Source organism: Zalophus californianus, chromosome 1 (assembly GCF_009762305.2).
Source record: "Zalophus californianus isolate mZalCal1 chromosome 1, mZalCal1.pri.v2, whole genome shotgun sequence".
Taxonomy (NCBI): domain Eukaryota; kingdom Metazoa; phylum Chordata; class Mammalia; order Carnivora; family Otariidae; genus Zalophus; species Zalophus californianus.
The window spans coordinates 101,553,405-101,579,765 of NC_045595.1; the positions used below are offsets into that span (position 1 = coordinate 101,553,405).

General features: G+C 37.8%; 1 protein-coding gene and 1 long non-coding RNA gene across 6 annotated transcripts in view; one reads left to right on the plus strand and one right to left on the minus strand.

The window, feature by feature from the left end:
* PLSCR4 (phospholipid scramblase 4) overlaps positions 1–1,872 on the minus strand; it is a 53,946-nt gene extending 52,074 nt beyond the window's left edge. For 2 of the 3 annotated variants that reach the window (XM_027587290.2, XM_035724235.1), the window contains exons 1-2: positions 1,742–1,872; positions 1,215–1,268 (exon numbers count right to left, since the gene is read on the minus strand). The gene's annotated coding sequence lies outside the window, so the exon portion shown is untranslated. The remainder of the gene's footprint in view (positions 1–1,214; positions 1,269–1,741) is intronic. The other variant, XM_035724236.1, reaches the window with a different exon arrangement.
* A 118-nt stretch (positions 1,873–1,990) lies between these two features.
* LOC113918657 lies at positions 1,991–18,043 on the plus strand. Of its 3 annotated transcripts, XR_003518635.1 has the most exons (4): positions 2,005–2,122; positions 11,290–11,343; positions 13,965–14,039; positions 17,377–18,043. It is a non-coding gene; the product is annotated as an uncharacterized LOC113918657 (long non-coding RNA). The 3 variants fall into 3 exon arrangements; XR_003518634.1 differs by lacking the exon at positions 11,290–11,343 and having other exon boundaries at positions 1,991–2,122; XR_003518636.1 differs by lacking the exon at positions 11,290–11,343 and having other exon boundaries at positions 2,016–2,122; positions 13,958–14,039.
* The last annotated feature ends 8,318 nt before the right edge of the window (positions 18,044–26,361 follow it).

Consider the following 26,361-nt stretch of genomic DNA (forward strand, 5'->3'; position numbering starts at 1 on the left):
TCGGCTCAGGTCATGATCCTGGAGTCCCCGGATGGAGTCCCGCATCAGGCTCCCTGCTCAGCAGGGAGTCTGCTTCTCCCTCTGACCTTCCCCCCCTCATGTGCTCTCTCTCATTCTCTCAAATAAATAAATAAAATCTTTAAAATAAAATAAAATATAATGTATGCTTATAAAATGGAAGCATTCCTTTTATTCTTGTTTGTCTCTTCAGTTTCATTGACTTGTCTGGTCTATTCCCTACTCCACTGTCTTTTAATCACTATAGTTTGATAATACCTTTTATTATGTAGTAAATATATCTACTGTTTTTCCACAAGGGCTAAACAGTTGACTTAGAAACAGAAAAATTCAGTTAGGAATCTATTTAATTTACATATTCTCTTAAAGGAATTATATCTTTAGAAAAACGTATCTTATTGCATTTTTACTTATACATTCATTGTATTTTCATGTCTGTAGTTTTACTTTTTAATAAGTTTTCCATTTCGTGTTATTTCAGGCTAAACTGAACGGTTTATTTTGTTCAATTGTATTTTTTGTTTATGTAACATCTATTGATATCTATTAATTATGGTTAGATGCAACCAGACACTTCATTAAATTCTTTTTCCAGGATATTTTCAGTTGCTTCCTACAGACATTCAAGATACACAATCACATTATGTGTAAAAAGAGATAATTTCTTTTCTTTTTTTCCTAATCTGAATGTTAATGTGTTCCCTTGCCTGATATCACTGGTCTATACAATTCACAACGTCACAGAAGGTCATGAGGAGCATTCTTGGCTTTCCCAAATCTAATGGAAATGACGCTAGTATTTCAAAATTAACCAAAACAATTGAGTAAAATATTAAATACATATTCTTAAGTAGGTGGGAAAATCAATCTTTTTTTTTATACGGTGGGAAATCAATCTTAATGCCTAATAAGTTTCATCTGAACTCGTTTTGGTAGCTACATTTTAAACACGCAATATAGAATTAAAAACTCAACTGAATTGTAGATCCTAAGATAAAAATACCAGAAAATAAATGAAAGAAAAATCTAAGTCTTGAAACATAAACGTTTTATTTTATAGAAACATCGCAAGTACACCCCAAAATAAATTACATCACCCCAGTTTGTCCGCATTTTCAAAATGAGAGAAGGGTTCTCTCCAGTAACCCCCGCCCATCTGCCCGCCAAATTTGTGAAGTTACCACAAACCCTTTTACCTGCGAATCGAATCAGCCTGGCGGGAGTACCTGAGTGCAGCGCCAAGGGAATGCCTGCGAGAGACGCATGAGAAGCCCCATCAGGCAGGACCCGGCCTGCGAGACAGAGCGGGCCCCAGAACGCGCCTTCCTCCCGCAGAAGACGCTAGAAAGGAGACGGGGAGGGCCGGGAAGGGCAGCCAACTCTCCCAGAGCGCATTTTTGCTCCTGCAGAACGGTCTTCCCAACAGAAAGCTTTCATTCCGGGGCCGCTGCAGCTCATGTTAAGGTCCAGGGGGCCCCGACCCCCAACCCGGGGATGGAAAGAGGCTCTGCCTGTCCCGCCGCGTCTCCCGACAGACGCGCGCCCGGAGCCCCGAAACTCCGGCACCACCTGAGGATGCAGCGCGCGGCACAGCGGGCCGGCCAGTGCCGGTCCAGGACGCCGCGCGTCTCCGCGTCCGCCAGCTCCCGGCCTCTCCTACCACCCAGCACCGCGCCCGCGCCTCCGGGATCCCGCTCCTCGCACGCCGCCCGACCCCACTCACCGCCCGGCCCGCTGTGTCTTCTCCGCACTCGCGACGCCAAGCCCGGGGTCTAAGTTTCTCCGCGGAGCGGAGTAGAGGGGCGGGGCGGGGAAGGAGAGAAGGAAGAGGAGGACTTTTCAAATTAAAAACAAACTAGAGCCCGGAGGGGAGGGGGCGGCGCGGGGCTCAGGGGCGTGGTCCCGACTCGCCCGGACCCGCCCCCAGGGCGAGCGGCCGTGCGGGCCTCGGACCCCGCCCCCCGCGCTTGGCGCTGGGCCGCCGCGGCTCGGTTGTCCGGGGAGGTGCGGGGCGCCGCTGGCGTGGGCGTCCGAACGAGAGAGGAGGGGGAGGGGGACACGGAGAGAAAAGTTGTCACAGCTCTAGTGTGAGGTGAAGAGAAAGGTAAGGGCCTGTCGGCGGGTGCCTCTAATCAGGGAGGCAGGTTCCACAGCCTGTGAGGAGTTTTGCAGACAGAGATTACTGTGCGTGGAAAGGAAAAGAAACCACTCTTTCGCAAGAGCCCGGTTAATCTGCATCTGCTCCCACCCCCCAGACCCTGGCTTGGAGAATTGGCCTTGGCAGTGCAATGCTAGCTGGAAACACTCAGGCGCAGGCCCAGGCATTCTGTTTTCTTTTCCACAGGATTGGAGGAGGCCAATTTGATGTTGGAGGGAGGGAGTCCAGGAAAAAGGGAAGGGGAGCAGGGTTGCCTAGTTTTTTGACCCTGGGAGAAAACTGCCATTTGTTAATTACCACTGTTGAGCACAAATGCTTTTTTTCAGACTCCTGGGGTTCATCTCTGGGGTGGTCCATGGGGAGAAGCACAAGCTACTGACTGGAGCTAGGGGAGTCTAAAAAGGTCCCTGATGTTATAAAAAAAATCAGAGCTGGGCAGAAGTAAATTAGATTAAGCTCTGAAGAGTACTTGGCAGTGTTCCACTATGGGAGAAGTTTGGATGGGGGAGGGCATATGGGAGTGGAGTTCTGGAATTTTCCATTTTTTCTTTGTATGTATGGTACTTGTTAGTATGCAAGTGAGAATAGATTTAAAAAATTCATATTGTATTTCTCAGTAATAATTGCGCAAGACATTATATAAATACAGAAAGAAAGTTATATGGAAAGCATAAAACAAACTTGGCAAAAACTGCAGCAAAATATACTATTTATTAGCTTTGTTCTGAATTCATGAGAGTGATCAAGAAATTGAGCTTATGAATGCAAACATCCACAATGGCCACATGAAAGATGGCAAAAAGTTCAAAAGCAAAACATGTCTTGTGAAACACTGCTTTGAGGGGGACGGGAAGAGAAATTGAAAGTGTGCTTTATGCTCAAATCAGAAGTTTTGAGGAGAATAAAAATGATTCAGACCCATGTCTTTCAGAGATTCCTGATGTGATGACATTTCTACTTGAATACTTCAAGGGATGACAAATTCATTATTTTTTTTTTGTACTAATCCTATTTAGTTGCTCTGCTTCTTAGCTACATCTCTTTTGTATTTTCTTTTTACTGGGTGTTCTTATATTACCGCAATCTGCTTAGAGTTAATATTGTACTTCATATAAAATTAAAAAATTTGTGACAGGACTTTTTGGTTCCTCAGTACTATGTGCCATTGCTCTCATGCTTTACATGCACACAAATTATAAACCACATAGTAAAATGTTGTTTTGATAAAGCAGTTAGTTGTCTTGTACAGATATTAAGAGAAGAAAAAAAGATAACTTTTATATTTACCCACATATTTTTTGTTCTTCATTTTTTTCTTATAGATAGAGACTTACCTCAGGCTGGAGAATTTCCTTTAGTATTTCTTGTAGTTCAGAACAGCTACAGAGAAATTCTCTCAGCTTTTTAAATCTAAAATATTTTTATTTTAGATGCATTTTAATGGTATCTTCACTGGATATAGAATTTTGGGCAAACATTTTTTTCTTTCTTTGCAGTTTTAACTTCCATTTTTATATGATGGGATTCATATTGGTTTTGAGATGAAATTTTTTAGCTTTGGTTTTCTGCAGTTAGTTTATGATATGTAGTTTTCTTTGTATTTATCCTACTTAGAGTCCTCTGAGTGTCATAGATAGGTAGGTTGATCATGGTAAACTTTCAACCATTATTTTTAAATTACTTCCTTAGCCCATTCTTGCTCTTCCCCTTCCTTCTGTGAATCCAATTAAATGTTTGTTAGACTAGTTAATATTGCCTCATAGGTCACAAAGACTTTGTTTACTTTTTCTAATTTTTTTCTCTTTAAGTTGAATAATTCCTGTGGATTGCTCTTAATAATATACTGGCCTTATTTCAATCTGCTGTTAAGCCCTTTACCAATATTACACTTTCAGTTCTAGTATTTCTGTTTGGTTCTTTTTCACAGTTTCTGTGTACCTGCTGAGATTGCACACCTGTTCATTTTGACCATCATTTTTAAAAAATTATTAAACATATTTATAATACTGGTTTACTCCCCTATGCCACTAGGTGATTCACCTTGGGATCTATTTCTATAGGTTGCTTTTTTTTTTTTTTTGACAGAGCACAGACACCCACAATTTTCTGTTTCTTAGGATATATATTAATTTTTCATTGTGTATAGGATGTTAAGGATAATATATTGTAGAGTTTCTGATTTCTGTCTTCTTCCTCTGAAAAGGCTCAATTATTCTCTGACATGTAATTGAAGGCAAATCATCTTTAACTTCTGGAGCCTTTGGTTCATACTTTGTTAAGACTAGTCTGTCAAATGCCTGAAGGTTTTACCAAGCCCCTCTATCTTTGGCAGTCCTCATATTCCAAATTCTATTTCCTTGTGGTGTACAGCAACTGAAATCTCTGTCCAGTCCTTTCAGCTGTTACTGTCTGCTGGCATCACAGAGGATCTCTAGCACATATATGGTTCAATGGTCAGTCAAGGATTTTAGGGCTTTTTATAGGCAGGTATTAAAGTTCTTCCTTCTTTGTCACCTACTCTCTGATATTACCCTCAGTGTGCTGCCGGAAATCTCTTCATGACATCACAAGTCAATAAAACTAAAGGATTCTACTTGAGTGCTAGCTGCCCTGCACCTGAGGACTGGAGAATGTCCCCAGGGAAAAGGCTGTATAAACATGCATCTCACTCAGTTATTTTAATTCCCTGCTTTTACTGGTCAAATCTCCTATAGTTTTGGTCAGGTTTTGACAGCTCTCCAATGTCTTCAAATAGTTGTGGGTTGTTGTTTTTTTTTTCAGGTTTATTCTTATCAATGGGAGAGTTATCCCAGTACAAGCTAACTTATCATTATTGAAACTTTAACTCTCACAAACTCATAACATTTTTAAGCAGTTCATTGCTAAATAAACCAAACTGTTAGAAAGCTCTTTTTATTACAGTCTATATCCAGAAAACATTCTTTTTTTCTTGATTCTATTGTTTGTTCCAAAAGAGAATATATTTCTAACTTTAATTCAATAGCTTTTTAAGTTTTATAAGTTGCTATCCACTTTTCCTAAAATATTTTCTTTGTAAGATTGAACACCTTTTGCTATTTCTATTTGTCATGATTGCAGATTCCTTAGATTGAGATTACTTTCCTTAGAGTTATTGTTTTCTAATAGTTGGTCTGATACTTATATAACACAATGAAATATCAATAGAGCTCTATTAATGAGGCCCAGTTACATTAGCTTTATCAGCGTATTAACCATTTCTAGTATATTTGTGGTGATTAAGTTTAGTTACCCTGGAGTCTGTCTTTTCATTGTATACTAGAGAAATTTTACTTATTAGTATTTGGTAGATGACCTTTTATTTATTAGTATTTGGTAGATGACCTCAGTTCTTTAGACTAGTAAGGTCTGTATATAAGGGATAAGGGAAATGGAACCCAAAGAATTTTAACAAAAGAGCAAACAAAGATAACAAGAAATGAGAGGAGGCTGAAGTTGGGGGTGGAGAGAGATGAGCATGGAAGAGAGGCTCTTCCCAGCAACTAGAGTAATGGCTTAATGGTTTTGCCAGCAAACAATATAAGGTGAATTGCCCAGTTTTCAATGATAATCCTTGCTGCTGTCAAAATTTTTGGAGTCAAAGTATTCCATGGCTCCCACAGTCTTCATATATTATAACATTGACCCAGAGAACAAACTTTCCTTCCAACTAATCAGTGTAAGGAGAGTATTTGAACAATGGGAAATATTTCTACTTGTGTGCAGCATTAGATATGAACAGGATGCCAGCAACAATATGCTTCAGGGTAAAGTTTCTCATTGTCAGGTTTCTCCTTATGGATTGACTTGACATAAATGTTGTGTTTCAAATTAACTTCTCTGGCACATTAACCAGGAAAAGTCAGTAAAAGCAGAAATCCTTGTGCTGACATTGTTTCTCTCCAGACCACATGTAATGGAAGTTTTTTGCTCTCTTTGGAATCCTACCTGCTCACTTAGGGCTAATTTAGGGAGGTCTCACCCAGAAACTCTTTTTTTTTTTAAAAAAAGATTTTATTTATTTACTTGAGAGACAGAGCAAGCACAGAAGCAAGGGGGTTGGGGGTAGGGGAGTGGAGGGGCAGAGGGAGAAGCAGAGAGAGCAGGGAGCCCCTCCGTGGGGCTCAATCCCAGGACTTGGAGATCATGACCTGAGCCTAAGGCAGACGCTTAACTGACAGAGCCACCAGATGCCCCATTGCCCAGAAACTTATTTAATGGCAATTTAAGAACACAATCTGGTTAACCATTTATAGGTAATATCATCAAACCAGCTCTTTAAAGCTATAGATCCAGTGTCTATATAGGCAACTGACTTTTTATTTTAGAAACAGAAACTCATATTTTGCCCATGTAATTTCTTCTTCATTAAACCCGTTTAGCTCCTCAGCCTTATGACTAAAATTAGATGTAGCCTATTAAGGTTAATTTGAATTTGTATTCTGTTAACCTATCATGTTAGCTTTTTTCTTAGATTTTGTCATTAAAATTTGACTTTTTTATGTTTGCTCTTTTTATGTCTACATTCATGTCATTGATACAAATGCTGGGATAAATAAAGAATCTGATAAGTCATTACTAGAAGCTAATCTCAGGATGACAGAAATTCAGTAATGATTACTGAATTCTATAATTGTTCAATCAGCTAAAAACCCACTTAGATTGTTCTGTTATGTAATCACTTTTTTTTCTTGCTCAAAGCAATGAAAATGAATATTTCTGCTACATGTATGTTAAAACAATGTTCATCAGGGTGTTCTCATGATCTTTTATAGTAACAAGCAGGAAAGAGAAATGTGTCCAATTTATGAGTTTTGATATTTAAGAACACAAAATTGTTAATGTTCTCCACCCCATTTGCTAAGTGCTTGCATACTATTATTAAAAAACAGTACTATAAATTTCCTTGAAATTGACATTGCAGTATATTGTGGGTTGAATTGTGTGCCCTAAAAGATCAGTTACTACCCTCACCCTTGGTACCTCTGCATGTGATTGGTCTTATTTGGACATAGGGCCTTTACAGATGTAATTAAATTAAGATGAAACCATATTAAATTGGGGTGATCTTAATCCAATGACTAGTGTCTTACAAGAAGAGAGAAATTGGAACACAGAGTCAGACAAAGGGAAGTACCATGTGACAATGCAGGCAGAGATTGGAGTGATGTATGTATAAAGCCAAGGAGCACCAAGGATTACTAGCAACCACCTGAAGCTAGGACAGGGGCATAGAAGTGATTCTTCCTGAGTCCGCAAGAATGAATCAACCTTGATAACACCTTTTCTTCAGATTTCTAGCCCCCAGAACTGTGACAGAATAAAATTCTGTTATTTAACGTGATCTAGTTTTTGGTAATTTGTTAAAGCAGCCATAGAAAATTAAAATAGAATATGCATGCACACGTTTGTGTGTGTGTGTGTGTGTGTGTGTGTGTGTGTATCTACAAATCAATATTGCCTTTTTTCTCTGGAAAATTGGATTTCCAGAACTGGAAGAGTTTGCCATTCACTAGTTTTCTGAGTCTTCATATATTCTATGATGTTGAAAATACCATTGACAGTAGTTTCAAAGATACATTTTCATGTTATTTTGTGCCCATGGATGTAGTTTATATGATTTTGAAAGCTTAAACTCATTTATACCATCTGGATCAAATTGCCTTTGATACATGAAGTGGAAAGTGAGTTGCATCTCCAAGAATATAGCAGTAAAGAATGGAAAAGAGTGTCTGAGTGTTTGGGGAACACATAGAACCCTAATCAAAATGATTTCAATACTATCTCAAGGAGGCACAAATAGATATGATGGATCAAGAAGAAAAAGAGAATGTATCTCTCTGAAGTAAAATTATACTAAAAAAATGGGGTGATTCTTTACTGAAAAGATGTCTTGTATACTGCATATATATGGATGTAAGTTTATACACCACACATACATATATGCATACACTAGATATGCTCATATATGATTTATGAGCATGGAGGAAAAAATAGAAGAACAACACACTGTTATAAATATGGGCTATCTGGGAGGTGGCAGTGGTGGAAAGATGGAAGGAATAAGAAAACTGTGGCTTAGAGACGATAAAGTAACTGGCCCAATGGGTAATGGGATTGAGATCTGAACCAAAATCTATCTTGAATCTTGGGAATGTTGTCACGAACTTTGTTCTAAATGTTATCATATTTACATTGATGTAGAAAGGGACATTGGAATAATCTTTTTTAAAAAGGTGTATTCTGTTCTTGAAATTAATTATATTACATTTTCTTATTTTTCCTTTCATAGAACATATTAAATAACTTTTCTGTCCATTCACATAGGTATATTTAAAACTTACTTTTTTATCTCACAGTTTTTTTAAATGTTAGGTATACTTCGGACTGATTCTTATATATATGTGTGTCATGAAATGTATAAAAATATTTTTTAATGAAAGTATATATCTTAGATACTATCAGCTGGGCCATGTGATCATCATATATTTATGCATGTTTGCAAAATCCCAAAATGCCCAAGGCACTTCAATAAAAATGTAAGGAAGTAGGAAATTTTAGACGCCAGCACTCCCAAAAGCAAAAAGGAGAAAAGGATATATTTCTTGAAATCAGATAAATATTTAACTATATGTGGATGAGAAGGGTATTTCAAATTCAATTTTTACATATGGCAGTCCCAAATGCCACAATCTGCACATTATGACATCAAGGTTTTAGACTCAATGAAATGAGTGTTTTTTTTTTTTTTTTTTTTTTAAGATTTTATTTATTTATTTCAGAGAGAGAGAATGAGAGACAGAAAGCACGAGGGGGAAGGGGGTCAGAGGGAGAAGCAGACTCCCCGCCAAGCAGGGAGCCCGATGCGGGACTCGATCCCGGGACTCCAGGATCATGACCTGAGCCGAAGGCAGTCGCTTAACCAACTGAGCCACCCAGGCGCCCTGAAATGAGTGTTTATGTTGTGACTAAACACCTAAGAATTGGCCATTGTCCTTAAATGTAGATAGACAATTCATTAAGTTATTAACAGAGCATCTTTTTGTATTGTATTTGTATGCAAAGTGAATTATTTACTGATTCAAAATTTTTTGGCTGAATCAGAGCTACTGACATTTTATAAATATATTCAGAAATGTGAATTCTTAGGGTAAGCTGCATACCTTTTTTGAAAAATGAGACTTTTTAATTTTCTTATTTTTTAAAGATTTCATTTATTTGTTTGGCAGAGAGAGACACAGCGAGAGAGGGAACACTAGCAGGGGGAGTGGGAGAGGGAGAAGCAGGCCTCCCGTAGACCAGGGAGCCCGATGCGGGGCTCGATCCCAGGACCCTGGGATCATGACCTGAGCTGAAGGCAGATGCTTAACGACTGAGCCACTCAGGCACCCCAAGCCTTTTTTTTTTTTTTTTTTTTTTACAGAGCAGTTTTTAGGTTTGTAACAAAATTGAGAGGGAAGTACAGAGATTTCCCATATTTCCTCTGAGCCCATACATGGCATAGGCTTCCCACTGTCAACATCACTCACCAGAATGGTACATTTTTTCCCAAGGATGAACCTACATTGACACATTATAATAACCCAAATCCATGGTTTACTTTAGGGTCACTCTTGTACATTCTATTGAGTTTGGACAAATGTATATTGACATATGTACATCATTATCATATAGAATATTTTTACTGCTCTAAAAATCCTCTGTACTCTGCTTATTCATATCTCCCTCTGCCCCCCACCCTGTCCCAGGCAACTACTCATGTTTTTACTGTCCCCATAGTTTTGCCTTTTCCAGAATGTTACATAGTTAAAATCATGCAGTATGTAGCTTTTTCAGATTGGCTTCTTTCACTTACTAATAGGCATTTAGGATTCCTCCATGTCTTTTTATGGCTTGACAACCCATTTCTTTTTATCATTGAATAATTTCATTGTCTGGAAGTATCACAGTTTGTTTACCTACAGAAGGACATCTTGGTTGCTTCCAAGTTTTGGCAATTATGAATAAAGCTGCTATAAACATCCAGGTGCAGGTTGTTGTAAGGACATAATTTTTCAACTCATTTGTGTCAGTACCAAGGAGCCCACTTGCTGAGTCTTAAGACTATGTTTAGTTTTGTAAGAAACCAACAAACTGTCTTCCAAAGTGTCTGTACTATCTTCCATTCCCATTAGCAATGTAGGACAGTTTCTGTTGCTCTACATCTTTGCCAAATACTTGTTGTTTGTGTCCTGGGTTTTGGCCATTCTAGTGTGTAGTTGTATCTTATTGTTTTAATTTGCATTTCTCCGATGGCATGTGATATGGAACATCTTTTCATGTGCTATTTACCATCTGTCTATCTTTTTTTTGGTGAGGTGTCTGTTAAGGTCTTTGGCCCATTTTTTAATTTGTTTTATTTTCTTATTGTTGAGTTTTAAGAGTTCTCTGTATATATGTCTTTTTCAAGTATTTTCTCTTCATATATGACTTGTCTTCTCATTCTCTTGACAATGCCTTTCACAGAGCAGAAGTTTTTAATTTAATGAAGCCTGGCTTATCAATGATTTCTTCATGGATCATGTTTTGATCTTGTATCTAAAAAGACATCACCATACCCAAGGTCATCTAGGTTTCTTCCTATGTTTTATTCTAGGAGTTTTATGGTATTTGCCGTTTATATTTAGGTCTGTGATTCCTACTTAACATAGAACAAATTATCAGCATTGAAATTCTCACAATGGTATTATATCCTGTGGATTTCTTTTGTAGTTATGGTCTATAGGTGTGACTATGTGATGTTTTAAATTTGATGTATATTTCAACCAGATGTATCCTGAAATCTTATCATTATTACACATAGCAATGCACATGATACAATTATAAAATAGGCCATAATTTCAACTGAGTCTGCAGGGTGTTTTGCAAGACGGAAGAATCTAGAACCAGAAAACTAAAAAAGTTGCCAAAGATTTGAAGTTGAATTTATACAGTGAAGAATACAAGCCCATATTTGTACCTAATTTGGAAAGCTTAATAAATTCAGCCTTTAGAACTCTAATGAAATAAAAGAAGCACACATCAAATTGTTATTCTGTTATCATTTCATTCAACAGATATTTTAAAAGTATCTCTCCTGAGCCATGGGTATGGTTTCCTTGGGAATCAAGGTAAGGAACAAATAGTGGAAAAATGCCTCCATTTGAAAGTACCAAACTTAAATTAAAAAACAAGGGCGCCTGGGTGGCTCAGTTGGTTAAGCGACTGCCTTCGGCTCAGATCATAATCCTGGAGTCCCAGGATTGAGTCCCACATCGGGCTCCCTGCTCAGCAGGGAGTTTGCTTCTCCCTCTGACCCTCTTCCTTCTCGTGCTCTCTATCTCTCATTCTCTCTCTCTCAAATAAATAAATAAAATCTTTAAAAAAATCAAAAAAACAAAACATTTTTTGAATGTATAAAAAAAAAGAGGAATAACAAAACTGATTCAGAAGCATGTGATCTCTGTCTTACATCTAGTAAGGCCTGGGCAAAAGAGACTCTGGGTTAGGTACAGGTGATAGAAAGTTGCCCCGTGACCCTAATAATGCAATCATTATTGCCTGCTTCTCAACTAGCCACTACGTGCTCCCACTATACCTCTGTACTGTGGGATGCTATTCATTCTCATTATCAGTTCCTACTTGTGAGGAATATCTCTTCCATATTCATACTTTTCCACCTCCCTACCAAGTTTCGGGGATTAGGTAAACATACCATATCTACAAATAAAAAGAAAAACAAAGAAATCCTTGACCTATAAAATAAAAAAATAAAAGAATTGAGATTACTGTTATCTTTCATTTTTCAACAATAACCTCAATTTTACTACACTTTCTGGTAGAGAAGGGCAGGCAAAGTACAGGGAACTGAGAAGCAATGTTTGTCCAGCAGTATATAGTCGTAAAGTGGCTACACGGCCTATGTTTCAATAAAAATGAAAATCTACAATTTGAAGAAAGCAAATCTCATTAAGTTAGTCCATTGATGTGCTCATTGGATTGTATAAGAAAGACTATGGAAGGAGTAGTCTATAATTTTACAGTGGAGGGGAGATAATACATGCATATTAGGCCAAAGAATTAAGATTTCCTAATGCATGAGAAGTAGGTTGAACACCACCACAGAAGGAGGAACACTGTAGCTTCCTAAAAGTAGATCCAATAGACCTCGTGACTTTCAGTTTAATTCGTACAGAGTGTACCTGTCAGATGTACCAGAATATAAAAACAAGTGCAGAAGTTTTAGTGGAAAGAAAATGCAATTGGGCTGCAGAAAGTCTGTGCCAATTCTTTCAATAATTTGGAAGAAGTTTGAGCAAAGCCAAGTGTAATGCCTGACACATAACTAGCACTAAATTATTTGCAGAACAAAGGAATGAATCCAAGTAAGGAGATCACCCTTAGCTAAAATGTCTGAGTTTCTTGTCTGGGGAAGAGTTTATGAAATCAGCAACCAAGTTATATTAACTCAAATTGTAAATTATTCAAGCTAAAAAGAACAGAATCTGAATTGTATCAGTTAAAAAATGTTTCTTTCCTGCTTTAAATTTCATTTACTGTCTTGATAATAGATTTTTTAAAATTATAACAAAATTACATTATTATAGTTTGGGGGAAAAAAAACAAAAAAAAAGGAATACAGGTATTTAAGGTACTTGCAACCGCTGTTCCTTCTTAATTTGGATATAGAGAATTAGGTACCAAGTTAAGAGAAGGGGTTTATAGAAATTAAATTAAAAAGAAATTATGTCCAAATCAGATTGAATCTTCCAGTGCATGAAGTGCATATTAAGAATCTAGAGCAGATACCAGAAGAAATATGTGAAAAGTTCATCGAAGAATGAGAAAAGCAATAAAAATTTGGCCCAAGGTTTGAAAGGGGGAAAATAAGGGGCCAAAAGAAGTTTTTAAGAAAATCTGACAAAATCAACACTTTGAAGATTTTACTTTTCGTGTAAAAAAGGTAAAGATATTAATTTCTGGCCCACTTTTCTACAGAGAAACTTACGTGTTTCCTACTTAAAAGGCAGGTAGAGATGGTGGAAACATCGTTTTCATGAACATCTGCAAAAGCTGTTAACACTTAGGAAGTAACTGTAGGCATTTATCTCTGCATGAAGGAATCTAGGAAATACTGCAGTTTCTTATGCTTGGTGTTGAAAAGTATGAAGGTGAGACTCCTACTAAACCAGTACAATTACATATATTTTGTTTTTAACACTGAAACTGTAGGCCTTTACTTTTTTTTTTTTTTAAACCTCTGGTCAAAGGAATGACAGTTCAGAAATGTGCTATAAATTTCTCTTGGAGCCAACTGATTAAAATGTAACACAGCATTAGAATATATTTTAATGAAATATGACACCAATGATGTATTTTAAAATTCTGGCAAAATATATTAACTAAGAATTATTTATTGAACAGATACAGGGGTATCTTTCAAGCCCCACACTGTAGATGCATTTTGGTCTCAGCCAAACTGTCTAGAACCGTGGTTCTCAAAGCTGGCTGCCCCATAGACTAACCTGGCAAGATCTGTAAAAATACCAGTGTTTGGGCTCTCTACCCATAAAGATTTTGACTGAATTTTTAGGGTGTGGAGTACAGAAACTAAGAACAAGGTCTAGCTGTGATATTTTGGGGGAAACAAGTAAACACTCTCTCCATCTCTTGCCTCTCTCTGTTATATTTTTTATTGTTCGTTTTGTTTTTTTATATTAAGGACTGGCTTTCTCTGCTTTTGAGTTTACAGGACAGAAAACGGTCCCTGAATCAATCATCTGTGATAGAAAAGGTGTCATCTTATGAAAGTACGGGTGCTTTTCCAGTAAGTATAAAGATGCAGAGTATGGTAGGTGACCAGCTTCATTTAAAAAAGCCAAAGCAGGGGTGGCTGGGTGATAGATATTGGGGAAGATATGTGCTACGGTGAGCACTGTGAATTGTGTAAGACTGTTGAATCACAGATCTGTACTTCTGAAACAAATAACGCAACATATTTTAAGAAAAAAGAAAAAGAAGAAGATAGCAGGAGAGGAAGAATGAAGGGGAGTAAGTCAGAGGGGGAGACGAACCAGGAGAGATGATGGACTCTGAAAAACAAACTGAGGTTTCTAGAGGGGAGGAGGGTAGGGGGATGGGTTAGCCTGGTGATGGGTATTAAAGAGGGCACATTCTGCATGGAGCACTGGGTGTTATGAACAAACAATGAATCATGGAACACTACACCAAAACAAATTATGTAATATATGGTGATTAACATAACAATAAAAAATTAAAAAATAAAAAAAAAGCCAAAGCAGGTAATATAATACTGTCCAGTTATAGAGAAATTATCTTGGATCTCTAACTCTCCTTCCTATGTTAACGTGTGAAATAGAACATTCCAACAAAACTTCTGTACCTAAATTTCCTTATAATATTTTTGAAAAAAAGTATTTCCAAATTCATACATAAACTGAATTTTTACTAATAAAATAATTATGCTTCAAATTCTTTTTTTTAGATTTGTTTATTTGAGAGAGAGAGCACATTTGCACATGAGCAGGGGGAGGGGCAGAAGGAGAGGGAGAAGCAGACTCCCTGCTGAGCATAGAGCCCCAGACCTGAGTTCAATCCCAGGATCCCCGAGATCATGACCTGAGCTGAAGCCAGAGGCTTCACCGACTGAGCCACTCAGGTGCCCCAGTGAAATTCTCTTTATTAGTCTTCATGAATAGACTTGTTTCCTCTGCTGTACAGACACAAACTACGCTCAGTGGCAGCCATCCCATTCCTGGATTTCAGTTTGCTTGTTAGCCTTACCGAGGGAGCTGTGAGAGGGTGGAGAAATGGGGAATAAGGAATGTGAAAATGTTAGGTGATAATGAAGGGATATGATTTTTCTTTTTCAACTACCTAGTAGAAATAAGCCCAAAGCTTTTCTAAGGTCTAAGAGTAGATCTGCTAATCTTTAAGCAAGAGTTTTGTCATCTTTGTTATCGTTGATACCTCTCAGATTACGATATAATCCCCTCCCACATTATGTTCTTGAAACTAGTCCTTTCTTACTTAATAATCCATCATCAGAAGAGCATTCAAGTTTGACTTTTCAAAGCTCCTGAAACTACAACTTGTCCAGTTAGAAAAAAGAATTTACTACTATGGGCACTTTAGCCTACACATCGCAATTCATTACTCTGCTGATGGGCTATGGCAAAGCAGGGGACGGTTTCGGCAGTGTCCTTGACACAATCATAGCCTTCCATGAACATTGGAAAAGCACACTCCTCTATCTTGGCTTCATTTTGGCCTGTGCCAAGCCATAGTACTAGCCATCGTGTCATAGGCGATTAGCACCTCCAACATGTGCCTACCTGGGAGTTGTTCTCAAAACAACTTGGTTTTGCTATGATAAATAAAATGCACTGGTAAGAAGAACTGCAGCTCTTTGAAGACAACTGCAGTGCGCTGAGACCTTAAGGAAGTCTAATTATCATGATTTGAAGCAACTGTAATAAGCTAAGAGCATCACCCTTTTTTTCTTCTCCCCATCTTTGCTTAAGAAGCATTAACTGACCTTGAAGCAGTTTTGTTTTAAAAAGTCAGCCACTCATCTTACCCCCAAATCAGGATAATTGTTCTCTCCCCCAACTGAGGTTGAAATAAATGATATCATTATAGTTTGCAAAGAGGCAGTTTTACTTATTTATGAGCAAAACACCAGTTAGTTCTCAATATAGTCCAACTATTTTGTTTTGTATATCTTTAATATAATCGCTAACCCTGTCTCTTGTCAAAAGTCTTTTAGCAATGAAACAGTTGGGCAAAAATCACATGAAGGAATTAAAAGGAATGAATGAAAAGGCTCTCATTTTAAGTTTTAAAAAAGCGAAACAATGATCACACAGGTCTTTTTTTTTTTTTTAAAGATTTTATTTATTTGAGAGAGAGAGCACAGCAGTGGGAGTGGCAAAGGGAGAGAGAGAAGCAGGCTCCCCGCTGATCAGGGAGCCTGACCTCAACCTCCTCGCAGGACTTGATCCTCGGACTCCAGGATCATAACCTGAGCCGAAGGCAGATGCTTAGCCAACTGAGCCACCCAGGTGCCCCCACACAGGTCTTTACAAACTTCTTTTGTATACTTTATCTTCAATCTTTATCAAGCTCAATTTAAATATGAGGAAACAAATCGAGAGGTAAAAAAGTAAATTTATGAGTTTGCTGTATGTCGTTGAATGAGTTCACGAATGTTGTTGCAGAGATTCAATCCAAATACTCTGACTTCAAGTCCAGTGCCCTTTTTACTATATATCATGTGACATCCATTTAAAAACAAACAAAACCTTAATTAGTAAGCCACCAGCATTCATGCAAAATAAACAAAAATCTAAATGCTTTAGTAGACTCTATGCTCAGTATGATTCAGTAATCTCAAGTGGGTGGATGCGGATATAATCTACATTAGCAGATGCCCAGTGTGCACACAAGGAAGGCCACAGAGAGTTTTACTGTCCTCTGCAATGTGAAGAACGTGCCTGAAGTATCATTTAGTTCCTGGGGACTCATCTCAAATAGAGTTGCAGAACTGAAAGTGTCTTAAAGAGTCAGCAGAGTGAGAGTGCACCTGGAGATAGCTTCATTTGAAAAACAGCTAAAACTGGAAATATTCAGTCCAGAAAAATAAAGATTTAGAAAGAAGGAAGCGTGGGCTGGTTGTTTTGAAGTATTTGAACTATATAGAAGTAACTTTGCATCTTAATGTGTTAGAGCTAAACACAACAGAATTTTCAGAGGGGGACAAACGATTTTCATTTAATGTATCACTTTCTAGTCATTACAGCTCTCCAGAACATTTTAAAAGACCACCTCATGAACAGTTTGCAAAGGGAACCTGGCCAGTACATTGTACAGAAGACTCCAGACTTCCTGGCTCCTACCCAGCCCCAAGCAGTTTAACTTGAGAAGGAAAGACCAGGGAGGTTCACTTTTTAGCCAAGAGATCATGCCCGACACTTTGACCATGGAAAGAGTTTGTCTACAAATACTTATAATGATGATTATAATAATGCTGCTGATAATGATGATAGTATATTATGCCAATCATGTTTTTTCACATTTGAGAAGCTGAGTACAGCCCATTTACTCTCTTGCTCTTTATCACTCTTTTTTTTTTTTTTTTTAAGTAATACCCCTTGAGGCTCGGGAGACAGACTGAAAGGCAGAGGCTCAGTTAATGCCCTCAATTAAGAACTACATCTCCGAGAAAGAGAATGCCCTTGAGCTAAAAATGTAATTCTTGGCCTGCAGTATCCTGGCAGAGATTAGAGCAGACATCTGTTCCTGCACATGGCTCTCTGTTGACAGCTGTGTGATGCTCACCGAAACAAGCCTTGAACTGCTCTGCTTCGCCATCTCAACAGGTTAACTGGAACTGAGGATTTTGTAATACAGCTTTACGTCTGTGCAAATGCTGTGTCCTTTAAGTTTGAGTGGCTTTGTAAACAGTGAGTAGATGTTAGGTCCCCTGGATTTGGGGTCAGACGATCAGTTCTGCCACTTGACATGTGTGTGCCCCTGTATGTGTCCTTCCTTGTAATAAGGAAATATCAACAATGCTTCCCACACTGACTTGTTTGGAGGATTGAGGTAATCATATGCATAAAGGATTTAGCATAATCTGTAACAAATAATAAGTGCTGAAAAGATATTAGTTGTTTTAATTATATTCATACTCATTGTTTCAAGCAAGAATGATTCCACAGTCATAGATAGTTCTGTGAAGAGTCCAACTACAGCTCTCTTGTACAGCTAAGACTTTCTGTCTGTTGTTTAAAATAAAGTACGGTTTGTTCAACAATATCATCTGTTATACAAAAGTCATTGTAAAAAATCAAATAAATACTTATAATAAATGTATGTATCGGGGTATAGATATAACTTCATGTTAACTTGCGACTTTTTATTTTATTATTTTCTTTGAAATATGGGAAGGTGAGAATGAAGAGACACTGTGGAATTGGACCAAGATAAATATGGTTTTGGTTTCTGAAGCAGGAGATTCTGGGAAGGCGATGACTGGAAAAGAGCTCTCTTCCCTCTACCACCAAATCCTCTGTGTCTATTCCTCCTGAGTCAAATGGATGCTCATGTCTACATGGAGTCTGTGTGCCAGTGAGCCATTGTGTTCCACAGTGGCCATGGTGTGGACAGCTAACGCACAATCATGAACTCTTGCACTAGGTGAGTCCCTGAAGCCAGAGTTCATGTAGTAAAGCCAAGAAGAAACTGAATCATGCACAGATCCCTCCTCTTCATGTGGAAGAGAATAGGAAGAGAATGGGTGGAGAGGTTTTCTTGAGGTACTTCAATAAAGAGAGGTTGATTTGCTTGCTATTATTCTAGCAGTCTTTTCAGAGTAGAAGCCACAGACCTCACATGACCCATATGATCCAGCAACCCTGGTCTCATCTCCCATTCGTCTCTCACGTGCTTGCTTTCACTCCAGTTACACTAGACTCTTTCTGACCCTTAAATGTCAGAGTCACACTCCCACCCCAGGATCTTTGCAATTATTACACCCTCTGTCTTTCTCAAATACTAGGCAATATACTTATTTTAAATTATTATATTTGTGGACACATTTATAAATTTATTTTCTGCCTCTCCCAAGCCATATTTTCTTTATCAGTCCTAGAAAAGGAAAGAGTTAAAAAAAAAAATGAAATGCTGTGCACAATAGAGACAACTTTGGAATTTAAGAATAAATTTAATAAGAAATGGATAGAGCCTTCATAAAGAGGAAGATTGAATCTTCTTCAGTGATTTGGCACTGAAGTTGTAATTTCAGTGATTGTAGTAAAATATAGGAAATGAGTAAGCAATGCTTTTGAATGGGAGGACTCAAGATTTTAAAAATCAATACATTCAAAATTCATAATTTAATACAAAAGACTCCTAAATTAAAATAAATGGCTAAAATCTTCAATTATATGAGGAAAAAACTAAATGCCCAAGAATATCCAGGGAAAATGTTGGAAATGTAATTTAACAGTTTATAGTAATAGAGCTATTGAATATTTTTTACATGATTCAATAAAAAATTATTTTGTAAACCATGTTTACATGGTTACATGATCTTAGCTTTCAAGATCAAATTTCTTTGTGCAACTCAATTATATATACTCATAAATATATGACAATTATTACAATTTTGTTAATCTATTTTCTACTCTGCTCTTGTTCAGTCCTCATAATATATTTCTTCCTATCATAATTATACTGTGATGAGTTTTAAATTTGGGGGGACATAAGATTACCAAAAATGAGTTTGTTTATAGCCTCTAAAAATAAATAATGCAAAATAATAGAGCATTTAAAAAAATGTCTGGTTACTTCCAGTGACTATGTAAAATTTGTTTGCTTTCTTTTCTTTTTTTTTTTTAAGATTTTATTTATTTATTTGACAGAGAGCACAGGCAGAGGGAGTGGCAGAGAGAGAGGGAGAAGCAGGCTCCCCACTGAGCAGGGAGCCCGACCCCTGGGATCATGACCTGAGCCGAAGGCAGCCGTTTAACCAACTGAGCCACCCAGGCGCCCCGAATTTGTTTGCTTTCGATGTTTGTATATATTTTTCCTGTTTAAGTGTATGTTATCTGTGGATTTAATGCCTTCCAAGTTAATATTACAAGAGAGAAACTGTCCATTCCCAGCCCATTGAATTTAGTCAGATGTTTTTCTTCAACTTCAACTTTTCCAGTCCATTGATTCTTGTTCATTAGGTTAATAATGGAAATATTTTCAATACTTTTCTGATTGTGAAAATGATCCATACATACTATAAAGATTGAAACAACACAGAAGAGAGGGAGCTGGTCTGTCACATGAAAACACACACTTAAACACACACAAATGCAGGACAGAAGAGAAATTAAAGTCATTCCTAATTTCAAGGATGTATTTACTACATACAAAACAAGTCCAGGCTGGAAATATGTGAAATTCAGATATGGCAGCCTGGTTTGGTTGACTCCATCTCAATTAACCAACCTGTGCCAATATACTGTGTCAACCTCTGGGCCCTAGGCCTATAGATATTTCCTTTGTGGATTGAGAACATGCACCAGACACCATCTGTCTTCCTCTTTTCTCCCTTCTCTTCTGTCCGCGTCTACCCCTTTGAAATGACCACCCCTGGTATCTTTAAATTCTTCATTTTTTCTTTCTTCTGCTTAGTCAAAATGTAGGCTTATCCCCTGATCCAAAAAAGTCATCTCTTGTTTCCATTTCTCCCTATACACCATGGAGATTCTTCCCTCCTCTCCTCAACTGAAAAGCATTTCTATCTTATTTTCCATTTATTTCTCATCTGCTTGCAATCTGGCTTACTTTCTTAATTCTCCATGGAAATGATTCTGGCACAGTTCACCAATGACCTCTATTTCCAAATTCAGTGGGAACAATTAAGTCTTTATTTACTGACCCTTCATGGCTCTCTGCTCCCTGACATCAACCCTCCTTGTTCTCATACTTTTGCATTTCTTTAGCCCTTTCACAACTTTTTTTTACCCACATAACCCCTAAATGTCCATGTTCCCTAGGATACAATACTGGAAAAATCCTTATTGGATAATCTCATCTTTTTAATTGTTTTCAATGACCACCCATGTACCAAAATTCTCAAACCTCTTTATCCCTCAGAAAATTCTGTCCTCACCTATAGATTCACACATATCCAGTTGCTTACTGGACACTTCCATCTGGGCCTGACAATGGTATACCAAATTCAACAGATTTAAAATAAAATTGATATTACCCCAGGCATTTTTTTTTACGTTTCCTGTTTTGATTGATGATACTATAATGCACTTAGCTTGAAATCAGTTTTCCTTGAAACTTCTTTATCTTCCATGAATTCACATTTTTTTGGATTTTATTTATTTATTTATTTAGAGAGAGCAAGTGGGGAGAGGGGCAGAAGGAGAGAGAGAATCTCAAGCAGACTCCATGATGAGTGCAGAGCCTGATGTGGGGCTCAATCCCACGACCCTGAGATCATGACCTGAACCCAAATTAAGAGTTGGACGCTCAATCTACTGAGCCACCCAGGCACCCCCAAAAACTCACTTCAAATCCATGGCTCTATGTGTGTGGATCTTGCCTCTCAAATGATTTTTTCTTCTTTAATACCACAAAGGCTTTCAAACTGTCTCCATTCTATACATAGTCTTAATGATGTAACCAAAATACATTTCAAACCACATTATTTCCCTATTTAAATCCTTCAGTGCCTCATTGACACATGCAGAATAATGCCCAACCTCCCCTTAGAATGTACACATGGCTACCTCTCTGTCATTCCCTCTCCCATCACTTCCCACTGCTATGTTCATCAGAATCCAATTATAAGCAAGCTCCTCATATACTATACTATTTGTAATTCCTCTTCCTCCTTTCATACCATCTCCTTGTTCTGGATCTTCTGCTCATCCATCTTCTATTTCTTTCCTTTGCCTGGGCAACTCTTATATAAGACTTGGCTCAGGCCTTATTCCCAAAGCCTTTCCAACTCTTCTCTTTGCTATTCTTCCTTCATCCCATTGGGTCAAATACTTTTATGTATTCTCCAGTGCCTCTCCTTATCATCATCCTCACATGGTATGTACAATTAGGTTTGTGGGCTCACGGGCAGACTATCCAATTTGGCACCTGTATAATCCTAGTTCTCAGCACAGTGGCTGGCACATGGTTGGATTCGATACACATCTTGAATGGACAAATGCATGGTATCTTTTACTAGATTTCTTGAATAGTCACTTAGTGAGTGCTAACTAAATGGAAAGTAGCATAGGCATTTTGGCCAAGGACATACTGTTCCATCTTTCTGATTTTCACCTCTTTTCAATTATATTAAGATCCAAGAACATTTGAAAATGTTCTGAAAACTAATTAACAATACACTGAATATATATTTGTTAAGTTAAATGTTTGCATGTCAGTTGGTGTGGTCATTTTTTCCTCCATTATTTTGGTACAAATCCAAAGAAAAGGTTAAAGCCATTGTTTTATTTAACCGTGTTTACACATTCCTGTTCCTTTACCTTGCAGAGGTTTTCAACAACCTTAGAATGTTCTTGAACATACAACTATGATACAATCTACCACAAAATTAGCTATGAGCTGGACATGGTCTAATAATATCCATTACATGTTTGTTTTACATTTTAATATTTATCTGTGCTCTGCTAGACCTGAGCCAACTCTTAAATAATTTGCTTAAATGATTGGCTTGAGTAAATTGAGTCATGACTGAGCTTCATACTGGTAAGGAAAAAAAAAATGGGAACCTATTGTCAACTACATCTCATATGTCTTTAAAAATAACTGTAGAACAAAAACATTTTTGATAATGATTTAAAGAAACATTTTATGTGAATCCTTTCATTAAATTCAGAAAAATATGATTTTTGGGAGTATGCCTTTGATATTCCCGATAATTCTGAATACCTCAGACTAGAAAATAAACTCCTCATTTCTCCTATCAGCAGGTGCTAACATCATGCTTTTCAGATCGAGAAAACTAATGTAATCCCTCCACTGCTCTCTTGGATCTACAATATCTTAATAATATCATGATTTGTGACTATGCTGGAAGCCATGGCTGGGAGATGCAATTTCATTTTCAGTTCTCTACATCCACAAAAATTTTGTGTTGACATCTAAGGATCTTACGATTACTAGGTACACAGGGTCCTTCCATATTCTTTCTCCTTGATTTTTTTTAATGTATCCAACGTATACTTTTTAAAAAACAGACTTATTTAGGTAGATTTTACATACCATAAAAGTCACCCTTCCAAAGTGTCCCGTTCAGTGTTTTCGGTATATTCAGAGAGTTGTGCAACCATCACTGCCGAGAGGTAATAATAAGCCCCAAACACACAACATTCTGGCTGTCATCTCTGACCATCCCTATTCTTAGGTTCCTGGCTTACTAACTCTTCAATTCCATCTCCATCTGTTTCCTGACCTTTGATCCGTTTTCTCATTTAACACTTGCTTCTGCCCTGGAGACTTGGCATTTGTATTTTGTCTCTGATTTCTGACAGTCATTAAGGACTTTGACTTAGAATTGCTTACCAGCTCTCTCTCACCAGTTGCTCCTGGGAATTCTCCTGTCTTAGCTGTTCATTAAAAATCTATCCATGCATACAACCCACCCCAACCACTACAGACAGTTAACTGTTTCCCCTTAGAGGGTCATTGAAGCATTTTATTTCCAAGTTTTGTTTTTTTTGGAATTCAGCCCTTGATGAAGCTATAGCAACATGAATGAGCTCAGGATCTCTCATATATGGCTTGTGAATCAAGAGGTAAGGGAAAAAAATAGAGATCTTGTTTAGGAGAAATCTAGTGCATGACTTTGGAAACTGGGAATTGCTTCAAAACCAGGCACATAAAGATATGAGGTACACCCAAGTGAGGCACAGATGAATTGCCTATGAGTCCCAATTTTAGATTATCCTTCAAGACTTTGCATAGATACATACAGAATGGACCACATCTCACTGTTCATACTGGAAATGGGAGGGGGAGTTTAGGGAGCGTTTGTGATTGTCACCTTGATAGAAACAGTGCTTTGTGTTTCTCATTGGTAAAATTAGGTGAATAATTCATGCCCTTGTTATCCAACAATGACTTAAGGGTTATTTTGTAAAGACAGCGGCAAGTATCACATAATGCATGTGGGAATTCACAGAGTGTCAGCAGGAGCACAAGTCATCCGTTTTTGCAATTTTCTAGAGAGGCAGACTTGGACAGAGGGGCTGGGTACTGGCAGAGGTACTCTACCCTCTGCTTCTCTCTCTAGTTAACGGAGAAAACATAACAGTGATCTTGCTCAGGAAATAAATACTTCGAGCTTCAGAGCCAGTTTTTTAATGATGTACCAGAAAATCCAGCTTTCTAGTACCTGGAGACAGCGAAGGAAGTTGCCATGCTACCCAGAGAGAGAGAGGTCCACAGGCAGGAACCAGGACTGTCTTTCTATACAGGAGTGATAGATAAAAGGTAAGCAAATGAATGTTTAGAATTGCTAAGCACTATGTCCATTAATCTATCCACGAATACCAAAAAGTAATGGTGAAAGATTACTATGAAGAATATGTTATGTGGAATATATAATGTCCATGATATTTTGTTCTTTAATTCTAAATATGTAACTTTTGTTTAAATGATAAATATTTCTGATCTTAAAATGATCTTTATGGTTTGTTTCACTTGTGGCAGCTCACAACTGGGATGACGAATGAAACTGATGGCCAAGAAGGGTGAAAAAATAAAGAAAAGCAAAAAATTGTTTCAATTAGTATAATTCTTGTTCTAAAACTAATAGCAAGATTTAAAAATCACTAATTTTCATAATTCTTATTTAATAATACATGCAGTTAAGTAACTGTAAATTCACCAGAATAAAATTCCCATGTGTAATTCATGTGATGCTGGACCTTGCAATGGAAGTTTAATTTGCATGGCTACATTTCAAGGAGGAAACTGAAAATAACTTGCCCCAAATCCTAAAAGCTGAGAAGCAGTGGAGCCAGGACTCAGATCTGCATTTATTACAATCTGTGATTTCCTCTACCAGACAGAATTGGGGAATATTTAGCTTGCTTCAGTATTTAAAGTGATACTGCCCTCTGGCCAGGACTGGCTTCCAGAGCCCCAGAATAAGTATAAATGCACAGGACACCACATGTGGTTTAAAGTCTGCTGTTTTCTCCCTGAAATTCTTAATAGTTTTTTAACAAGGGATCTAGCACTTCTCGTTTGCCCTGGGTCCAGAATTATGTAGCTGGTCCTGCTTCTGGAAAAGTCTGGATAGCTCTTTAGAGAGTCTTCGTGTTTATAATGAGTATCATAAAATCTAGACTTATCAACTAGCAGAATTGTTCCTGGACATCTTTGGGACCAATTCATTTCTTTTCATTTTGGTAAAACAGTTTCACCTCTCAGACATCAGTTTTCTTTTTTCAGAGAATGGTACTCATTGACCCTGAGTGTGCTCACTTATTGCTGAAGTGCTCTCCACCCACGGTGATGCTTCTGGAGTTCTCCAAAGGAAGGTACATCACTGGTTCTTTCTATAGTTACCTAGAATGTCCTTCTTTGGGCCTCGAGGAAACCAGAGGACTTGGGAAAATGTAACTTCCTCTAGTTTCCTAAAGGGATAATTTGACTCTTCTCAACCGTTATCTTCAAAATACAAGAGCTGAGAGAAAGGGAGAGAGAGAAACTACAACACTGTTTCTGGACTGTCTTCTATCTAGAAAGAGTGTATTGATCTCTCGTTTTCCTACAGCACCTGATATAAATCTTATTAAATGCTGTTAGAGTAGCCTGTGACGCCGGAGACAAAGAATTGCCCAGAGTGGAGCAACCAGCAGGACAGAGTTTATTCACTCTCCAAGGAAGGAGAGGGGCCAGACATTCTAGAGAAATGTTTTTCTGTTAGGCTGGGCCTTTTAAGAGGTTTTGAAGGATGTGAGAGGGTTGAAGCTGCACCCATGTGAGGGGGGGTTGGGGTGTGAGGTGGGGGTCAACTCTTGGCCAGGTAGAGCAGGAAGTGGCAGTTTTCTTGAGGGGCTCTGTCTGGGATGTGGATTGTGGTCAGGCTAGAGAAGAATATGTTTTGTAATTGGGGTCTATTTACTAGGAATGTAGGGCCCCATGACCTAGGAAAACAAAGCATGAGGGCCAAGTGCTGACACCTGTGAGTTTTGTCTATAAGCTTGGTTGGACTGGGGGTTTGAATAGATTCCTTTCCATTGCCCTTATCACCTGGAAGACGTGTAAATGTCTTTCTCCTCTACTAGACTATTTTAAGTAGTAGAATATTACCTTGTTTATTTCTTTTTAAATCTTTGGAGCTCCAATATTTAAAAACATTTTGATGAAGTGTTTGGTGAAATGAAATGAATTGCCAAAGTCCCCTCCCCCGCCCTATTCCATGACTTTGGCAATTACATATTTCAATCCCAATTATTTGTTTTTCAGGTGAGTTATGTGAAAACTTTCCTCAACCCCAAATAAAACTTAATGAATCCCCAAAATGGATGTGTTAAGTGCTTCATTACCTAAAAGCAATGTTTCTAATTAGTTTCTGCCTCTGG